Source organism: Ranitomeya variabilis, chromosome 4 (genome assembly GCF_051348905.1).
Source record: "Ranitomeya variabilis isolate aRanVar5 chromosome 4, aRanVar5.hap1, whole genome shotgun sequence".
Lineage (NCBI taxonomy): Eukaryota > Metazoa > Chordata > Amphibia > Anura > Dendrobatidae > Ranitomeya > Ranitomeya variabilis.
The window spans coordinates 215,344,293-215,361,854 of NC_135235.1; positions in this window are offsets into that span (position 1 = coordinate 215,344,293).

The window sequence follows — 17,562 nt, forward strand, 5'->3', positions numbered from 1 at the left end:
AAAGACGATTTTTACGTTGGGTCTGCGTGGGATTATTTCTGAGAGTGCATACATTATCAGGGGCATCTTCCCTGGCATATTTTTTTAATTTGTCAGCAGCCCCTGCTCCCTTGGAGTGATGCATGGCGAACAACAGAAGGACTCCACAAAAGGAACACACTTATAGTTATGGCTGGTCTACTCCCCACCAACAGACACAGCAGAGTCAAATACTGGAGTAGATCCCAGGAAGGCTACTGGACAGGCAGGAAGAATGTCAGGGGTTATAAAAGCAGCAGCTGAGGATTCACCCAGACACTGCATCTTAGAGCAGCCTCACAGCCCCCCCACAGGCAGAGCAGCAGGGAGGGGGTTAATCCCTCCAGAGTTATGGTGCCAGCAGGAGCAGAATCTGTCTGATAAGGGGGTGCAGGGCCCAATATTCCAGGGCACAAACCGCACCACCCCTCTACTATCTCAGGCTACTAGCTCACCTCCTGAACTGCACCGCAAGTATAATGTAAAGCGCCGCTCCCCTTACTGCTGTAGTGCCCGCTGCAGTGATGGCCGCTGTCCCTCCAGGTACCGCCGACCGCTCCAGACCCCAGCACCGGTGTTCCACAGCGCTCCCCCGCTGCAGTGTAGGTATCCGCCGCGTCTCAGGGGAAGATACCCGGCTGCGGCAAACGTCGGCGCTGTGTCCTGTCCGTCGGAGCGCGCGCTCAAAGATGGCCGCCGCAGCTCAGGGATCCTACCGCCCGTCCAGGCCGCTTCAGTGTTCGACTTCCCAGGGCTCCAAAACTGCCGTCCAGGGAGATCACTGCACTCCTGGGGTCCCGAGGACACCGTACCAGCCGTACAGTCAGTAAATCAGGGGATTTTATGGCAGGATGAGTCAGGATGTCCGGAGCTCCCACGAAGTGCGTCTTCTCTCCTGTGTTACATTGCCATGCCCCCTCACCTTAGCTTTATTTTGATGTCCAGAGAATCCGTTTAAGGTGTTGCCAGTATAATATGTTTTAGAAAGGTTTTTTTTACCCCAGTGATAACATTTACAGGAGCGGTAATATGTTTTAAAATCACATGAGTTCCAAAACTGGACCTTCCAACATAAGGGAAATTAAAAAATGTAAAAATTAATAAAATAACTCGCTGATAATGGGAAAAAAACTCCCTATAAATAGAGCCTGTTCCGCGCTCCGGCCATCGCCCACTGTTATTTTCCACTTACCAGGAGATTATTTAAAATCTAATTGTGCATGCAGCAATGGAATATCTGATAAAGGTAAAGGGCAACGCTCCTTACATGCCGCCGTCTGCCGCACCGGTGTGTGTGCAGCTACTGACGTGTGTCTGGAAATTAGTGTCCGCTCCATTATATGTCTATTATTGGTATATATTGTACTATATACCCTCCTCAACATGGAAATTGCAACACTAAGAAGGAAAAGTCATGGAATGATGGAAGTCACATGATGGACGCCTTACTGATCTGCAAATGAAGAAAAAATGGAAACAACATTTTCAAAACATTTTGATTTATTGAGTGTGGAGTATGGGAGTCACGCGCAGATTTCCCGTCACTTACAACCTCAGCAGCTATCGATGAGGTTATTGATGGTCGTGTAAGGAAACTTCTGCTGCTGAATGGACTTGGACAAATCATCAAGATCGTCTACTGGCAGCTCCTGTGTAATCACCGACCAATGACGACACAGATGGGGTCGATGGGAGACAAGTCTGGAGACTCTGCAGACATGGTAGCACGTTTAGGGCACGCAGTCTCCTCACAGTAGCACCACTTGGTGTTGTCTTGTTGAAAAATGACTCCTAGGTCACTTTTTGAGAAATGGCTGCAGCACTGGTTTCATGACTGATCAACTGATCCATTGAAAAAGAAGGGAACTGAAGGTAACTGGCCAGTCACTGTAAACAATGTTTCTGCTTGTTTTCACTTTCACCCCTATAATTCTTCACTTTCTGCAAACTCCCCTAATCCCTTCTCCTAGTAAAGAACTGTTCATCTCTTCTTCAATCCTCCCCATCCATCTCACCTCCTTCTCAGAACTGTTCCTTAACATACAATCCTCTGTCTCAAAGCACAGACAGCCACCTCATGCCCTCTCCTGCTCCCACCTGCTAACACTTTCTCTGCTCCTTCTCACTGCTGGTGATATCTCTCCAAATCCTGGTCCTCCTCACCACATCCCCACAGTCAGTTCTACCTCCCATCCACGCTCTATCACAAATTTCCGTAACCTCTCTAACCTTATACCCATTTGCCCAGCCTCCACTTCCCCTGTCCCACTAACAGGAGCTCTGTGGAACGCTCGCTATGTCTGCAACAAACTTTCCTACATCCACAATCTTTTTGTTACTACCAAACTTTCCTTCCTCGCCCTCACCGAAACCTGGCTCACCCCTTCTGACACAGCTTATCCTGCTGCACTTTCATATGGTGGCTTCAACCTTTCTCACACACCCCGCCCCAGCAGCAAGCATGGCGGAGGAGTTGGTTTTCTCCTGTCAGATAAATGCTCCTTAACCCCAATCCCACTGCCACCCTCTGTTACCCTCCCTTCCTTTGAGGTGCACTCTGTGCGCATCTACTCCCCCTCCAACTGGCTGTCATTTACCACCCCCCAAGGCCAGCCACCACCTTTTTTAACCACTTCACCACCTGGCTACTTCATTTCCTTTCTGCAGACATCCCCACTATCATCATGGGCGACTTCAACATACCCATTGACACTTCCCTCTCAGCTACCACTAAACTTCTATCTCTCACTTCCTCCTTCGGCCTCACTCAATGGTCTTCTGCAGCCACTCACAAAGATGGTCACACATTGGACCTCATCTTCACCCGCCTTTGCTCCCTATCTAACCTCTCCAACTCACCTCTTCCTCTTTCTGACCACAATCTACTTACATTCTCTTCCCTCTCCACTCCTTGTCTACAATCCCCACCCCACAAACTTGCACACCCTCGCACAAATCTTAAACACCTTGATCTACATTCACTCTCTGAATCCCTTATCCCTCTCACAGACATAAGTTCCCTACACAATGCGGAGGACGCTGCTGCTCTATATAACACCACAATAGCTGCAGCTTTGGAATCTCTTGCCCAACTCACACATACCAAAGCTCGCAAAATCAACAGACAGCCCTGGAACACCAGCCTGACCACAGAACTGAGGCGAGCTTCCTGGGCTGCTGAGCGGAGATGGAAAAGATCCCACTCCAACGAGCACTTTATCGCATTCAAACAGTCCCTCACTACTTTCAAGAACACATTTGCCACAGCAAAACAAACCTACTTTTCATCTCTCATATCCTCCCTGTCTCACAACCCTAAACAGTTATTCAACACCTTCAACTCTCTCCGTCCCCCAGCACCTCCTCCCTCCCCACTCATCTCAGCTGAAGACTTTGCCTCATTTTTCAAGCAGAAGATTGAGAACATCAGAGACATTTTTAGTTGACAACTCCCCAGAGCCCTTCCTCCCAACTACGCAGCCCTCCACCTCCAAAACCAACTTCTCCACCATTACAGATCAACTCTCCACTCTACTCTCAAGATCGCATCTCACCACCTGTGCACATGACCCGATCCCTTCCCACTTCATCCCAAACCTCGCCACAGTCTTCATCCCAACCCTAACCCATCTCTTCAACCTATCACTAACTGGTGTTTTCCCCTCAAGCTTTAAACATGCCTCAATCACACCTATCCTCAAAAAGCCCTCTTGACCCATCCTCTGTATCTAGCTATCGCCCTATATCACTTCTCCCCTATGCCTCAAAACTACTGGAACAAAACGTCCATCTTGAACTGTCCTCCCATCTATCTTCCTGCTCCCTCTTCGACCGCTTACAATCAGGCTTCCGGTCACACCGCTCCACTGAAACTGCCCTAACTAAGGTCACCAATGACCTATTAACTGCCAAGAGCAAGCGACACTACTCTATCCTCCTCCTCCTGGACCTGTCCTCTGCCTTTGACACAGTGGACCATTCCCTATTACTACAGACCCTCTCATCCCTTGGCATCACAGACTTGGCCCTATCCTGGATCTTGTCATACCTAACTGACCGAACATTCCACGTCTCCCATTCACACACCACCTCCTCACCTCGCCCCCTATCTGTCGGAGTCCCACAAGGTTCAGTTCTAGGGCCCCTGCTCTTCTCCATTTACACTTTTGGCCTGGGACAGCTCATAGAATCTCACGGTTTTTAGGATCATCTGTATGCTGATGATACACAGATCTACATCTCTGGACCAGATATCACCACCCTACTAACCAGAATCCCTCAATGTCTATCCGCTATTTCATCCTTCTCTGCTAGATTTCTAAAACTTAACATGGACAAAACAGAATTCATTGTCTTTCCCCCATCTCACGCGACCCCCCTAATGAACCTATCCATTACAGTAAACGGCTGCCCACTCTCCCCAGTCCAACAAGCTCGCTGTCTCAGGGTAATCCTCGACACTGATCTCTCCTTCAAACCGCATATCCAAGCCCTTTCCACTTCCAGCCGCCTTCAACTCAAAAATATTTCACGGATCCGTACATTCCTAAACCAAGAATCTGATAAAACCCTAGTCCATGCCCTCATCTCCCGCCTCGACTACTGTAACCTCCTGCTCTGTGGCCTCCCCTCTAATACTCTTGCACCCCTCCAATCTGTTCTAAACTCAGCTGCCCGACTAATCCACCTGTCCCCCCGCTATTCCCCAGCCTCTCCCCTCTGTCAATCTCTTCACTGGCTCCCCATTACCCAGAGACTCCAGTACAAAAACCTAACCATGACATACAAAGCCATCCACAACCTGTCTCTTCCATACATCTGTGACCTCGTCTCCCGGTACTTTCCCGCACGCAACCTCCGATCCTCACAAGATCTCCTTCTCTACTCCCCTCTTATCTCCTCTTCCCACAATCACATACAAGATTTCTCTTGCGCATCACCCCTACTCTGGAACTCTCTACCACAACATATTAGACTCTCACCTACCATCGAAACCTTCAAAAAGAACCTGAAGACCCACCTCTTCCGACAAGCCTACAACCTGCAGTAACCACCGATCGACCAAACCGCTGCACGACCAGCTCTATCCTCACCTACTGTATCCTCACCCATCCCTAGTAGATTGTGAGCCCTTGCGGGCAGGGTCCTCTCTCCTCCTGTACCAGTTGCGACTTGTATTGTTCAAGATTATTGTACCTGTTTTTATTATGTATACCCCTCCTCACATGTAAAGTGCCATGGAATAAATGGCGCTAGAATAATAAATAATAATAATTCTGTACTACAAGTGAAATTGGATGACATACCAAGACAAAGAATGGAGATTGTTCTACAGACCACGTGGGCAACACCATTAAGAGGCTGTCATACTGTTCCTACTCCCCAGATTATGGTGTTGGGTGGCATGAAGTATGGAAGCCAGACTCCAGCTGTATAACATTTAAAAAGTGGAAGGGATGTCAGCAACTCAGCCACAAAGTGGAGACCACGTAATGTTATAGAGTGGGGTCCCCGTGGGCATTAAAGCCACCACCGTTCTGCTGAATCACTAACAGAGTCCAGACCTCTTCTGGTATTAACATCAGCACAAACACTGTGCAGTCCCCATGGCTGCATGTCTCACGGCTGTTTGTTAGGCAATCCCTGCATGTGTTGCTACTGTCAAACAGCTGCTAGACATGCAGGCACGGGGACTCAGAAACATATTATTCGAGGATGCTGAAGACACTTGATTAGCACCCGAGCATGCTCAGATAACACCTTATCCAACGGTGTTCGTGCAACATTAGTGCTGATAAAAAGACAAGGCAAATTATCATCTGTGTTCAATCCAGAGAGATACATATCTGTGTAGGCATGATCCACCTTGATCCATCATTTTTGGAAATTTTCCAACCGAAGTGCTTCCCTTTGCTATGCTCTGAGCCATCTCTGTGGCCAGCATTTAGTAAGTATCGTTTGTTAATTCTGTTTATTTTATGTAACTGTATATGCTGTATTGTTTTGTCCCCTTGTAAAATCTTTTGTATATTATAAACACCGCCAATATTTCTGGATTATATATAATTTTCAATAGTTATGTTCCTTTTGTTCTGTAAACCGCACCCCAAAGCCATATGCTAGCAGTAACGGGTGTCTAATCGGCCTGAAAACGATTGGTGGTGCCACTAAAAATCTTGCATGTGTTATTGCGGAGTTAGCAGTGACCGTACAGGGGTGTGTATATATATATATATTGTTCTTCTTTGTGCCTCCGTACAATAATAATGCCCTCTCTATGCCAACACACAATAATAATGCCCCCTAACAATTATTATGCCCCCTTTGAGCCAAAATACACCAGAGTGATGTGCGTAATGTCACCACCTAACTGTGATATGTAGTTGCTGGGAGAAGCGGTGGAGCTGACATGAAAGAAAAAAGGCAACCATTAATAAGGGATACTTACCTAATCCACATGCCTTAGAGCGAGAATGTATTTTGCCCCATACTACTCTCACCCAGTCTGCACAGCAAAGCTAAACCCAAAAAAAAGGGCTGCTGAAGAAAAAATGAAGACTAAAGAATAACATTTTGATGATACATTCCCTTTAAGATGATAAAACCTCATACATGGGAGGAAGAAGTCTATACGTCTTACTAGGAGTAGTCGGTAATTAAACTTATAGAACGCTATCAAAAGGCTGGTGACTGGAGACAGGGGAATAATATGAATCCTTAATACCTGACAGTGAGATTTTGCAGGAAAGGATTAATTATCACGTCTCACTTTATTCTGCGATTAGGATCTGCCTGTCAGGCGTTTTACCTTCATTTACGGAGCAACAAGTATTTTGGCAGGAACATTAACTAACGGCCCTTAAAAGTATGTAATTTTTTTTTCTATATATATATTTTTTAATTTTCCACATTTTCACAAGCTTCTAACTTTCAACTAATTTCTACATGTAGTTGATCTTCAGCTATGCTTCTTCCAATGTCGTTGCAAAAAAAACACATGGCTGCTCTTCTTAAAAGAGCGCCACACCTGGTAACAGGTCGTATGTGGTATTGCAGCTTAGGTCTGTTCATTTTAACACCGTGGACCTGCAATAACTGACACAATCCACGGACCAGGGAAAAAGGATCAGCCACGGTTTCTAACCTTGGACTGCACGAGCAAAATACGTATTCGTTGCCGATTTTTCTGCAGCAAATCTAGTTTACTACAACCGCAACGTGGTGAGATTTTAGAAATCTGCAGAGTAAAGTGCAAAACGCTGCAGATTTTAAATGGTTATTCTGCAGAATTCATGTATCGGTGTTACTTTGCTCACTGTAGATGTAGTTGTATTACTTGGCACGCTATGGCGGTAGTTTTTTCACTGCTTCTAATACATCTGAATATTTTGCCCCTTTTTTTTCCAGTTCGTCTCCTCAATCTTCATTATTCCTTGTCTTCGCCTTTCACAAGAGTTTTTCATTCTTCTTCTTCCCGAGGCGAAAATACATTTGAACCCTGAGGAATAATTCTACAGTTCACGTTCCTTTTATCGCTGCGCACAGGAGGGGATGTTACTTTTTGGGTATTCAGGTCGCGCTTCATTAGAAAAAAAAAGTTAATTAAAAACCTTTATTAAGTTTTAGGATGTGAAATTATCCTGCGGCGTCACTTTTGCTGCAGTTTGAGGATGATTTCCTCCTTTTGAATGGCTCACACAGACGATAGTCGGGGTCCGCGCGGTGGAACTTAGATTTTCTGCGTTCGGCTGATCTCGGGAGCTTCCATGTTGTCATTTTAATATGGCCATGTAATGTTCCCGTTTGTTTGTTTTTTTTGTCCCCCCAAAAAAGACTAACAAAAATGGCTGAAAATTGGGCACAAATGTACGAGTTAAAAAACAGGTGTCTGAATGAGGCTTTAACGAGGGTGTAATATTGATACCAAAAAGCGGAAAATTTGGAGACTTCAGCTCTTGTGGATGACTTTTTCGGTGGGTGGATATTAGTAAATACGAGGACTCGGTGTTCTCTGCTCTTATTATCCCTCAGAACCACATTAGTGCTAATAAAAGAAGATTATTTCCCCTAGAACTGGATCTAAAGTAAATTGTCACGATCATTTAAAACGAGCAGAAAATTGTTGGCGTCATCAGGTTCACCCTGCAGCTTCTTCTCCGCGCCGCGCTTTGCAAAAAAAACCCTCCCTGATGTTTCAAGCCGATATCGATCGCATTGATTTCCTCTTCTTCAATGTAATTAGGAGTTTTATTGATTTAAAGAAAAGATGAAAAAATTAAAAAAACAAGGATATGAAGTGCCATATTCACAGCATGTATATGTTATATTGTCGAGGGTCCAATACCTGGCAGGCAGCACGGAGGAGTAGAGCCACATAGGCAGATGGGGGGTTGCCCAAGCGTGCACAATACCGCAGTCATTCATAATGTTCCAGGAGAACAGGTTTGAGATTTCTATGATGAAGAGACCTCTGCCGTCCAAAATGTACAGGCACCGCAACAGCTAATAATACATCTTATTTCTAATTATTTGCCCCACCTTTGTTCCTATATGTTATGCCCCATACATATAACCATAGTGAGCACCACGCAGTATTGGTGCACATGTGTAATATATAGATAATGCACCCCCTCCAGAGCCGCAGGAAAAATTGCCGGTGGCTCCCAAGGGGCCGGAGTAGGGTTATCAGCAGTCCTCCGAAGCCAGCGAGACCCCTTTCAATATTTTTAAACTTCCAACAGAGTTGGAGATTTTGCATCAGGCCCCATCAGCGTCAAGTCTAATCCACGGAGCCAGGACATTACCACCACCATGCTTTACAGTGAGGGTATTAAATTCTTCTAGTGAAATACTTTCCTTTGTTATTACCCCCCTCCCTCCAAAAAAAGTTAATTTCCATTTCGAAGGGCTTTCACTCTTATGAAGATCTAGTGATAGGCGTCTATATATGATCCATTAGGTCATCAAAGCTTCCCAGGTAAGTCTCTGCGAGGAAGCGTCAGATGTGGGCATGTGCCATATTAGTCTAGGTTGGCAGCGGAGGTGTGCGTATACAGTGGGGTACACTGGGAGCATTCCTGACGTATACGGCCAACCTTAGGCTGCAAAGTAAACCTCCAACGTGGTAATAATGGCACATTTACAGAGCCTTATGCTGTGCCAATGTCACCATACACCGTAAAAAGACCGCCATACACTGCTCAAGTAATACCATCATAAAAATGCTCAATTAATACCACCATACACTGCTCAGGTAATACCACCATATACTGCTCAATTAATACCGCCATACAGTGCTCAGGTAATACCGCCATATACTGCTCAATTAATACCGCCATACGGTGCTCAATTAATACCGCCATAGTGTTCAATTAGTACCGCTATACAGTACTCAATTAATACCGCCATATACTGCTCAATTAATGCCGCGATACAGTGCTCAATTAATACATCATACACTGCTCAATTAATACCGCCAGTGTTCAATTAATACTGCCATATAGTGTTCAATTAGTACCGCCATACACTGCTCAATTAATACCGCCCTATACTGCTCAATTAATACAGCAATACAGTGCTCAATTAATACCGCCATATACTGCTCACTTAATACCGCCATAGTGTTCAATTAATACCGCCATAGTGTTCAGTTAATATCGCCATACAGTGCCCAATTAATACTGCCATATACTGCTCAATTAATGCTGCGATACAGTGCTCAATTAATATGTCATACACTGCTCAATTAATACCGCCATATACTTCCATATATAAAGTAAATAATGATAATGCCATACCATGTCGAAGTGATATCAATATTCATGGAAGTCTTCGGCTACAGGAGGCATCTCAGCTGCTCAGACCTCCAGGAACTTGATGGCTTAGGGTACCGTCACACAGTGCCATTTTCATCGCTACGACGGCACGATTCGTGACGTTGCAGCGTCGTATGATTATCGCTCCAGCGTCGTAGACTGCGGTCACACGTTGCAATACACGGCGCTGGAGCGATAATTTCATGACGTATTTGCGATGTAGAAGCCGTTGGTTACTGTGCGCACATCGTATACAACCTGTGTCACACGATGCAATCATGCCGCCACAGCGGGACACTAGACGACGAAAGAAAGTTTCAAACGATCTGCTACGACGTACGATTCTCAGCGGGGATCCGGATCGCAGTAGCGTGTCAGACACAACGATATCGTAACGATATCGCTAGAACGTCACGAATCGTGCCGTCGTAGCGATGAAAATGGCACTGTGTGACGGTACCCTTACTACAGGGATATTAATCCGAATTCTCTGACTGCACATTCTATTGAAATAAGACCTAAAATGAGTTTGCATTCCCAGGTCTCTTGGTGGGCTGTCATGTGGTTGTTCTACTCCTTTGTGTATATATCTAATGAGTTTGAGATATTTGTGAAGGGGGCTGGCTGACATGTCTGCTTCAAAACTAAGCCAGCCCCCACCGTACACAGCTCATCATGGAAGTGGAGCTGCTGGGACGGCGACGGGCGCTGAAAAGGAGACATTAGTGGCTCCTTAGATAAATGTAATATGTCACATGTTTGATGTGCAAATATATTAGAATATAATGGAGTGGAATAAAAGGGAATATTAGGAAATGACGGACAGAGCCGCAGCCAGCGCAAGGAGCCATAATCAGCTCACATGCTCCCCCATGTGGCCACACAGGGGTATTGCATGCTTCCTTTAATTTCTCTGCTCTCATTCCCTCCATGTAGCATAGAATGAAAAAGTAAGAACACCCCACTTGTCTTTATCACATCCAGGGCCAGATTTCTGACACTGAAAGGGACTGAGCCTCCATATAATATAATACAGCAAGCACCCAAGTGTAACTGCTGCAAATGGAGCTAATGGGGTGCCGATGGCATGGTCCCTGAAACCAGGGACCCCCATGTTTGTTCACATAGCTGGCTTCTTAGATCCCTAGTTTTGCAATATTATAGTCTTATTTTACAAGTTATCACAGGTCTTATGGGGACTAATAAATAAAAATGATAAAAATTAAAATAATAAAAATATAGTTCCTGGAAGGATCAATGAAAGTGACCCACTGGGCCTCCCCCTAGGGGTCCGCATAATCCCAGCGCCGGCCTTGATTCGGAGGGGGGGTTGTAAAGCAAATGTTACTAATTGGAAGCAGAGTATTACATCTTCTCCATTCTGGCAATGATCCAAGATGAATTTCCTCCATAAACCAAACTTCCTACTTCCAAGACTTTCCTTGTGCTGCACCAGTTCTCCGGAATGCGCTACAGCAATCACATTAATTCCCAGGGTCCACAGTTTTAGTGCTATAGAATATGTTGGCGCTATATAACTAATGCTCCACGTCTGTTTTCGCTTTGTATATTTGGCAGAGGCAGACATGTAAGTAATAGGAGAGTCAGAGTGAAAACTCAGATCGCAGCTATGGCTGACTTTACATAGCAAATTGCATTGAAAAGTAGCAGAATGTGTCTGGCTGCCATTGATTTCTACATAACTATCGACCAAACACTAATGCAAGGTAACGGCGCGGCAATGTTCAGTCACACGCTCCATAGACTCTCAAGGGATTCGAAAAATTAAAGTATTTGGGGCATTTTTTCCCCAGAAACTATGCAACACCTGAGCTCTACCAAATGCACACAGACCCCATTGAAACAAATTAGGGCATCCTATATATTTACTGCCTCTACAGTCTGGTATTAAGAAACTTCTATGTTATTGTACAAGGGCTTGTTTGGCAAATTGCTATGTTGTGCGCTTTTCATAAAAAAATAATTTCTTGGGTCTCACTAATAGAGGCGCTCATTAGCAGATGATACAGGACATGCTAGCTATTTGCTTTCAAGGCCAAAAGAAATAACAGGATATGTGCTCTTGAAAAAGCATGAAATATATATATATATATATATATATATATATATATTTTTTTTTAAATGTGTGCTTGTATAGATTTAATTGTGCTTATGGAGCTGCAGGATAGAGCTCAGTGGGCGTTCCCTGTGAAGCAGCTTCTCTCCACCTGTCTGCTACAAAATCTAGAATTCAGTGGGGGTTCCTTGTGAAGCTGCTTCTCTCCTGCAGGTTCAGAGCCCAGTGAGAGTACCAATTAAAGCTGCTCATGGGCTCTCTCTCAGGATCAGTGCTTAGTGGGCATTCCCTGTAATGCATACTCCTCGCTCTCCCTTCCTCAGGATCAGAGCTCAGTGGGTATTCCCTGTGATGCATACTCCTCTCTCTCCTTCCCTCCCTCAGGATCAGAGCTTAGTGGGCATTCCCTGTGATGCATACTCCTCTCTCTCCCTTCCTCAGGATCAGAGCTCAGTGGGCATTCCCTGTGATGCATACTTCTCTCTCTCCCTTCCTCAGGATCAGTGCTCAGTGGGCATTCCCTGTGATGTATACTCCTCTCTCCTTCCCTCCCTCAGGATCAGAGCTCAGTGGGCATTCCCTGTGATGCAAGCTCCTCTCTGGCTTCCTCAGGATCAGAGCTCAGTGGGCATTCCCTGTGATGCAAGCTCCTCTCTGGCTTCCTCAGGATCAGAGCTTAGTGGGCATTCCCTGTGATGCATACTCCTCTCTCTCCCTTCCCCAGGATCAGAGCTCAGTGGGTATTCCCTGTGATGCATACTCCTCTCTCTCCTTCCCTCAGGATCAGAGCTTAGTGGGCATTCCCTGTGATGCATACTCCTCTCTCTCCTTCCCTCCCTCAGGATCAGAGCTCAGTGGGCATTCCCTGTGATGCATGCTCCTCTCTCTCGCTTCCTCAGGATCAGAGCTCAGTGGGCATTCCCTGTGATGCATACTCCTCTCCCTTCCTCAGGATCAGTGCTCAGTGGGCATTCCCTGTGATGCATACTCCTCTCTCTCCCTTCCTCAGGATCAGTGCTCAGTGGGCATTCCCTGTGATGCATACTCCTCTCCCTCAGGATCAGTGCTCAGTTGGTATTCCCTGTGATGCATACACCTCTCTCCTTCCCTCCCTCAGGATCAGAGCTCAGTGGGCATTCCCTGTGATGCATACTCCTCTCCCCTCCTCAGGAGCAGTGCTCAGTGGGCATTCCCTGTGATGCATACTCCTCTCCCTCAGGATCAATGCTCAGTTGGTATTCCCTGTGATGCATGCTCCTCTCTCACTTCCTCGGGATCAGAGCTCAGTGGGCATTCCCTGTGATGCATGCTCCTCTCTCTCGCTTCCTCAGGATCAGAGCTCAGTGGGCATTCCCTGATGCATACTCCTCTCTCCCCCAGGATCAGTGCTCAGTGGGCATTCCTTGTGATGCATACTCCTCTCTTGCCCTTCCTCAGGATCAGAGCTCAGTCCCTGTGAAGCTGCTCATCAGCTCTTCCTCATATTCAGAGCTCTGTGGGCATTCCCTGTGATGCATACTCCTCTCTCCATTCTTCAGGATCAGTGCTCAGTGGGCAGTTCCTGTGAAGCTGCTCATCAGCTCTCCACCAAGTTCAGAGCTCAGTGGGCATTCCATGAGAAGCTGCTCCATCTCTGCCTCAAGTTCATAGCTTTGTGGGCATTCACTCAAGATCAGAGCTCAGTGGGCATTCCCTGTGATGCATATTCCTCGCTCTCCCTTCCGCAGGATCAGAGTTCACTGGGCACTCCCTATGAAACTGCTACTCGTCTCCTTCAGGTTCAGAGCTCAGTGGGTGTGTCCTGTGAAACTGCTACTCCTCTCCCGCAGGTTCAGAGCTCAGTGGGTGTTCCCTGTGAAACTGCTACTCCTCTCCCGCAGGTTCAGAGCTCAGTGGGTGTTCCCTGTGAAACTGCTACTCCTCTCCCGCAGGTTCAGAGCTCAGTGGGTGTTCCCTGTGAAACTGCTACTCCTCTCCCGCAGGTTCAGAGCTCAGTGGGTGTTCCCTGTGAAACTGCTACTCCTCTCCTGCAGATCAGAGCTCAGTCCAGGTAAAGTTGCTTCTTCTCTCCTGCAGGTTGAGCTCACTGGGTGTCCATATAAAGCTGATCATCCTCTCTCCCTCACATTTCAGAGCTCAGTGGGCATTCCCTGTGAAGCTTCTCCTCTGCTCACCCTCTCTTCTGCAGGTTCAGAGCTCAGATGGCATTCACTATACAGCTGCTCCTTTTTCTCTCCTTTCCTTCAGTACTCCAGCCCAAGACACTTTAATGCAAACTCTTTCACATCGACATGGCTGCACAAACCGTGGGTTTTTTTTTTTTTTCATCTCCTCAGACTACACACAGGGGTTGTGATTTGCCACTATGGAGACACCTCTAGATCTGTCGAGAAACTGAATTGCATGTTTTTTCTTGGGGGGGGGGGAGGATTTCAGCCATAAACGTGTCTTCCAGATGAGGACTTTGAGAAAGTCTTCTACAATATTGCTGTATTTTTCCACACGCACGCTATATCAAAATTAGTCATATGGCATAGGCACAGAATGGATTAGAATGGATACTTTTCTATTTCGCAGCTAAAATCCTAGAATATAACGATTGATCAAATGGGCAATAAAATGAAGGACGTTCTAGAAAACAGCATGGGAACTAAATGGGGGAGATCCATATTAAGGAGGCTCTAAAAGCCGTCACTTTGCAGACTGAAGTGGATGTCGATCTTCTAATGAGCAGACATCAGCAGGACGCTGCAGGCCCCTGGCATTAAGCAGGTAATGCACTTGATTGCTTTCTAATTGTTGTAAGATGTAATGGGTTATTAATTAAGCGATTCGCAGTGGTCAGGGGTCCACCATGTGAAATCTCCTATTGACTGAGACCGAGGCGTTTAAGTGCTTTGAAGCTAAAAAGGCCAAATCATGGTTGGAGCCCATCCAGAACTAGAATGACGAGAGCCACGTGGCTGCAGTGCAGGAACATGGGCTGAATCAGAAGGAGGGTAAATCGTTCAGCTCCATGATTGTAGAAATTTACAGGAAAAAGCTCCAGTCACTACATGTCCAGGAGGCTTTGCCCAGGAACCACTGATGGAAGGGCATTGATCACTATCTGCAGTTTTATGGTCCTTTCCAAAATGTGAGGACTATTTTGTAATGCACAGGAGAGGCGACAGATTGTACCTGGTGCAGCAGCATACACGTCACCGGCACTGGGCAAACTTCAGCCAACTGTAGGGTCAGTGCGATTATTGGTTGGGAAGAACCTGACACCTCCATGGAGGATCCTGGAGACTGACAACAGTATATTATAATTTGTCGGACAAGCTTGTGACTACGGTGCGGTCACTTCCTGACAGTCGCATCTCCGCAAGAGAAATTGACATGCTGCAGTCTGAAAAAACGCAAATTCCGGATATACGACAAAAGCCTCCAACATGATGCTCAGCAGTGTACGTGGAACCACAACTCCCAGCAGTTCTAGTCCCAAGTTGGAGACCATTGTCCTAAAGGTCTGCTTAAAAAAATTCAGTGGCCCATTCATAGACCATCACACAACCACATTTTTGGACTGGAGCCTCCATTGACCGTACTGCAGTTTCGGCATAGTGCCTGGTTGGGAGCGGCACATCATAGGGCTAGCTGCATCACAGTCCCATAATTAACCATTACCATTAACCCCCTAGCACCGGGAGACTTAATTTTTTGTGTTTCATTTTTTTCCTCATCTCATTTAAAAGAGCCATAATTCCCCCCCCCCAGTAGCGATATCATGAGGTCTTGCTTTTTTCGTGGGACAAGTTAGAAGTTTTGAATGACGTTCATTTTACAAAATAATGTACTGAAAAAAATCCAACTAAAATGTAATTCTACCATTTTTTAGTTTTTTATTTTCCATTGTACCACATTTATTGCAGGACCTGGAACCAGGATTCCTAACAGAATTACGATTATGGTATTATCAGGAATTTTTTTTTTAAGGACGTGCGGTGACCCCCTAAAAAAAAAAAAAAAAATGCATTTTTGGAGTTTTGACTTCTCTTTAAAGCATTTACTGCTTGGATTTATTTAGCTAGATCAGACGACGATCCCAAAATCTGTTTATTCTTTTAATTTCTTTGGTTTTTAGTATAATTTGCATTTTCTAAATTATTTTTTTACTCTCTTTAGGGATTCTGCGATCCTTTGTTTGCTCATTCGATATACTGCAATACCAAGGTATCGCACCTTGTGGCAGCGACGCAGGCCTTCAGCAAGCACTGGCAAATGTACCGATGAAATGCAGCTCCCAGAGATTGACAGAAGCATCTAAATGGTTAACAGAAGCAATTGGAGCCTAGTTATACAGTGAGCAGCTACTGCTCCTGAACACCCTTTAAGATTTGTAGACCCAGCACTTGCATCCTGGGTGGAGTGTACCGATGAAATGCAGCTCCCAGAGACTGACAGCAGCATCTAAATGGTTACCAGCAGCAATCGGGGCTTAGTAATACAGTCAGCAGCTACCACTCTTGAAAACTCCCTACATTTGCGGACCCCAGTATGAGTCGGGCCTTCCTATAGCTGCAATATTCTTTGCCTGTGCTCAGACTATTGATGAACGTTTCATTTCTTCGCCGGGTTCTGTTTCTATGGCGATGCCTGTGCACAACATGGAGGGGGACAGAGCGAAGAAGAGCAGTCTGGACAGCAGAAGCAATCTTAGCTTGCACAGGATGTACGTGTATCGGAGGCACATGTACACAGCGAGGCTCTTGCCACCGAGATGTTAAAGATGCCTGGAAACAATGCTTTATTGAGCAGCACACACCTGCCTGCAGCATCAACAACAACACAATCGCCGCCGGGGGGGGGCGGAGGAGACAATGCACGTGGGCGACGCGAGAGAGACGACATCTATCTGCAATGCTGACAGCATCATGACTCATCCAGCCACACGGGCATTAAAAGCGACGTGTGTACAGCACCCGAAAACGGTTTCCAGGTAGCGAGCGTCATTTGCATCGTTAAAAAATAAATACGTTTGTACAGTATTAATCCGAGCCATGTGCCTTAGTCATCCCCACTTGATTCATATGTTATGTCCTTGGGAAGTACAGGTGAATAACAAAATCCACGCACCTTGCCCGAACGATTTTGGCGCCCAGTATGAACCCAGCCATACAGGCACACATTTCAAAAGCCAACGCCAGCTCAGTGTGGGCTATGTTCAGACTGGCATCGTGGGTTACATTTTTTCTACATGCATTTATTTTAAGCCAAGTATCATTTTTGCAATTGGGTTCCGTTAAAAATGTTGCACCGTTTGCCTTCTATAGGCTTTTACAAGTCTGTTGTCGGCTGCAGAATGAGTTAACTGAGAAACTGTCAGCGACAAAGTTTGAGAACTCTGAAGGCACGTTCAAAAGTCCATGTGTTACAGGCAGAGTACAGACCGGATGCGAATCTGACCAAAGCCCGACAATCTCATGGGACTGACAAGTTTGGGTCAATATAGCCATAATCTGAATAAGGCTTTTTCTGGTCTCTTTCTGAGCTCTGGTCATTTTTTTTTTTTTTTTAAATGTTAACTTCCAATCAGAAGGAACTTGCTGTCAGATGCTGTTAAAACATGCACATTTTTTAATGAAATCCAATTACAAAAAGTCAGGTAGG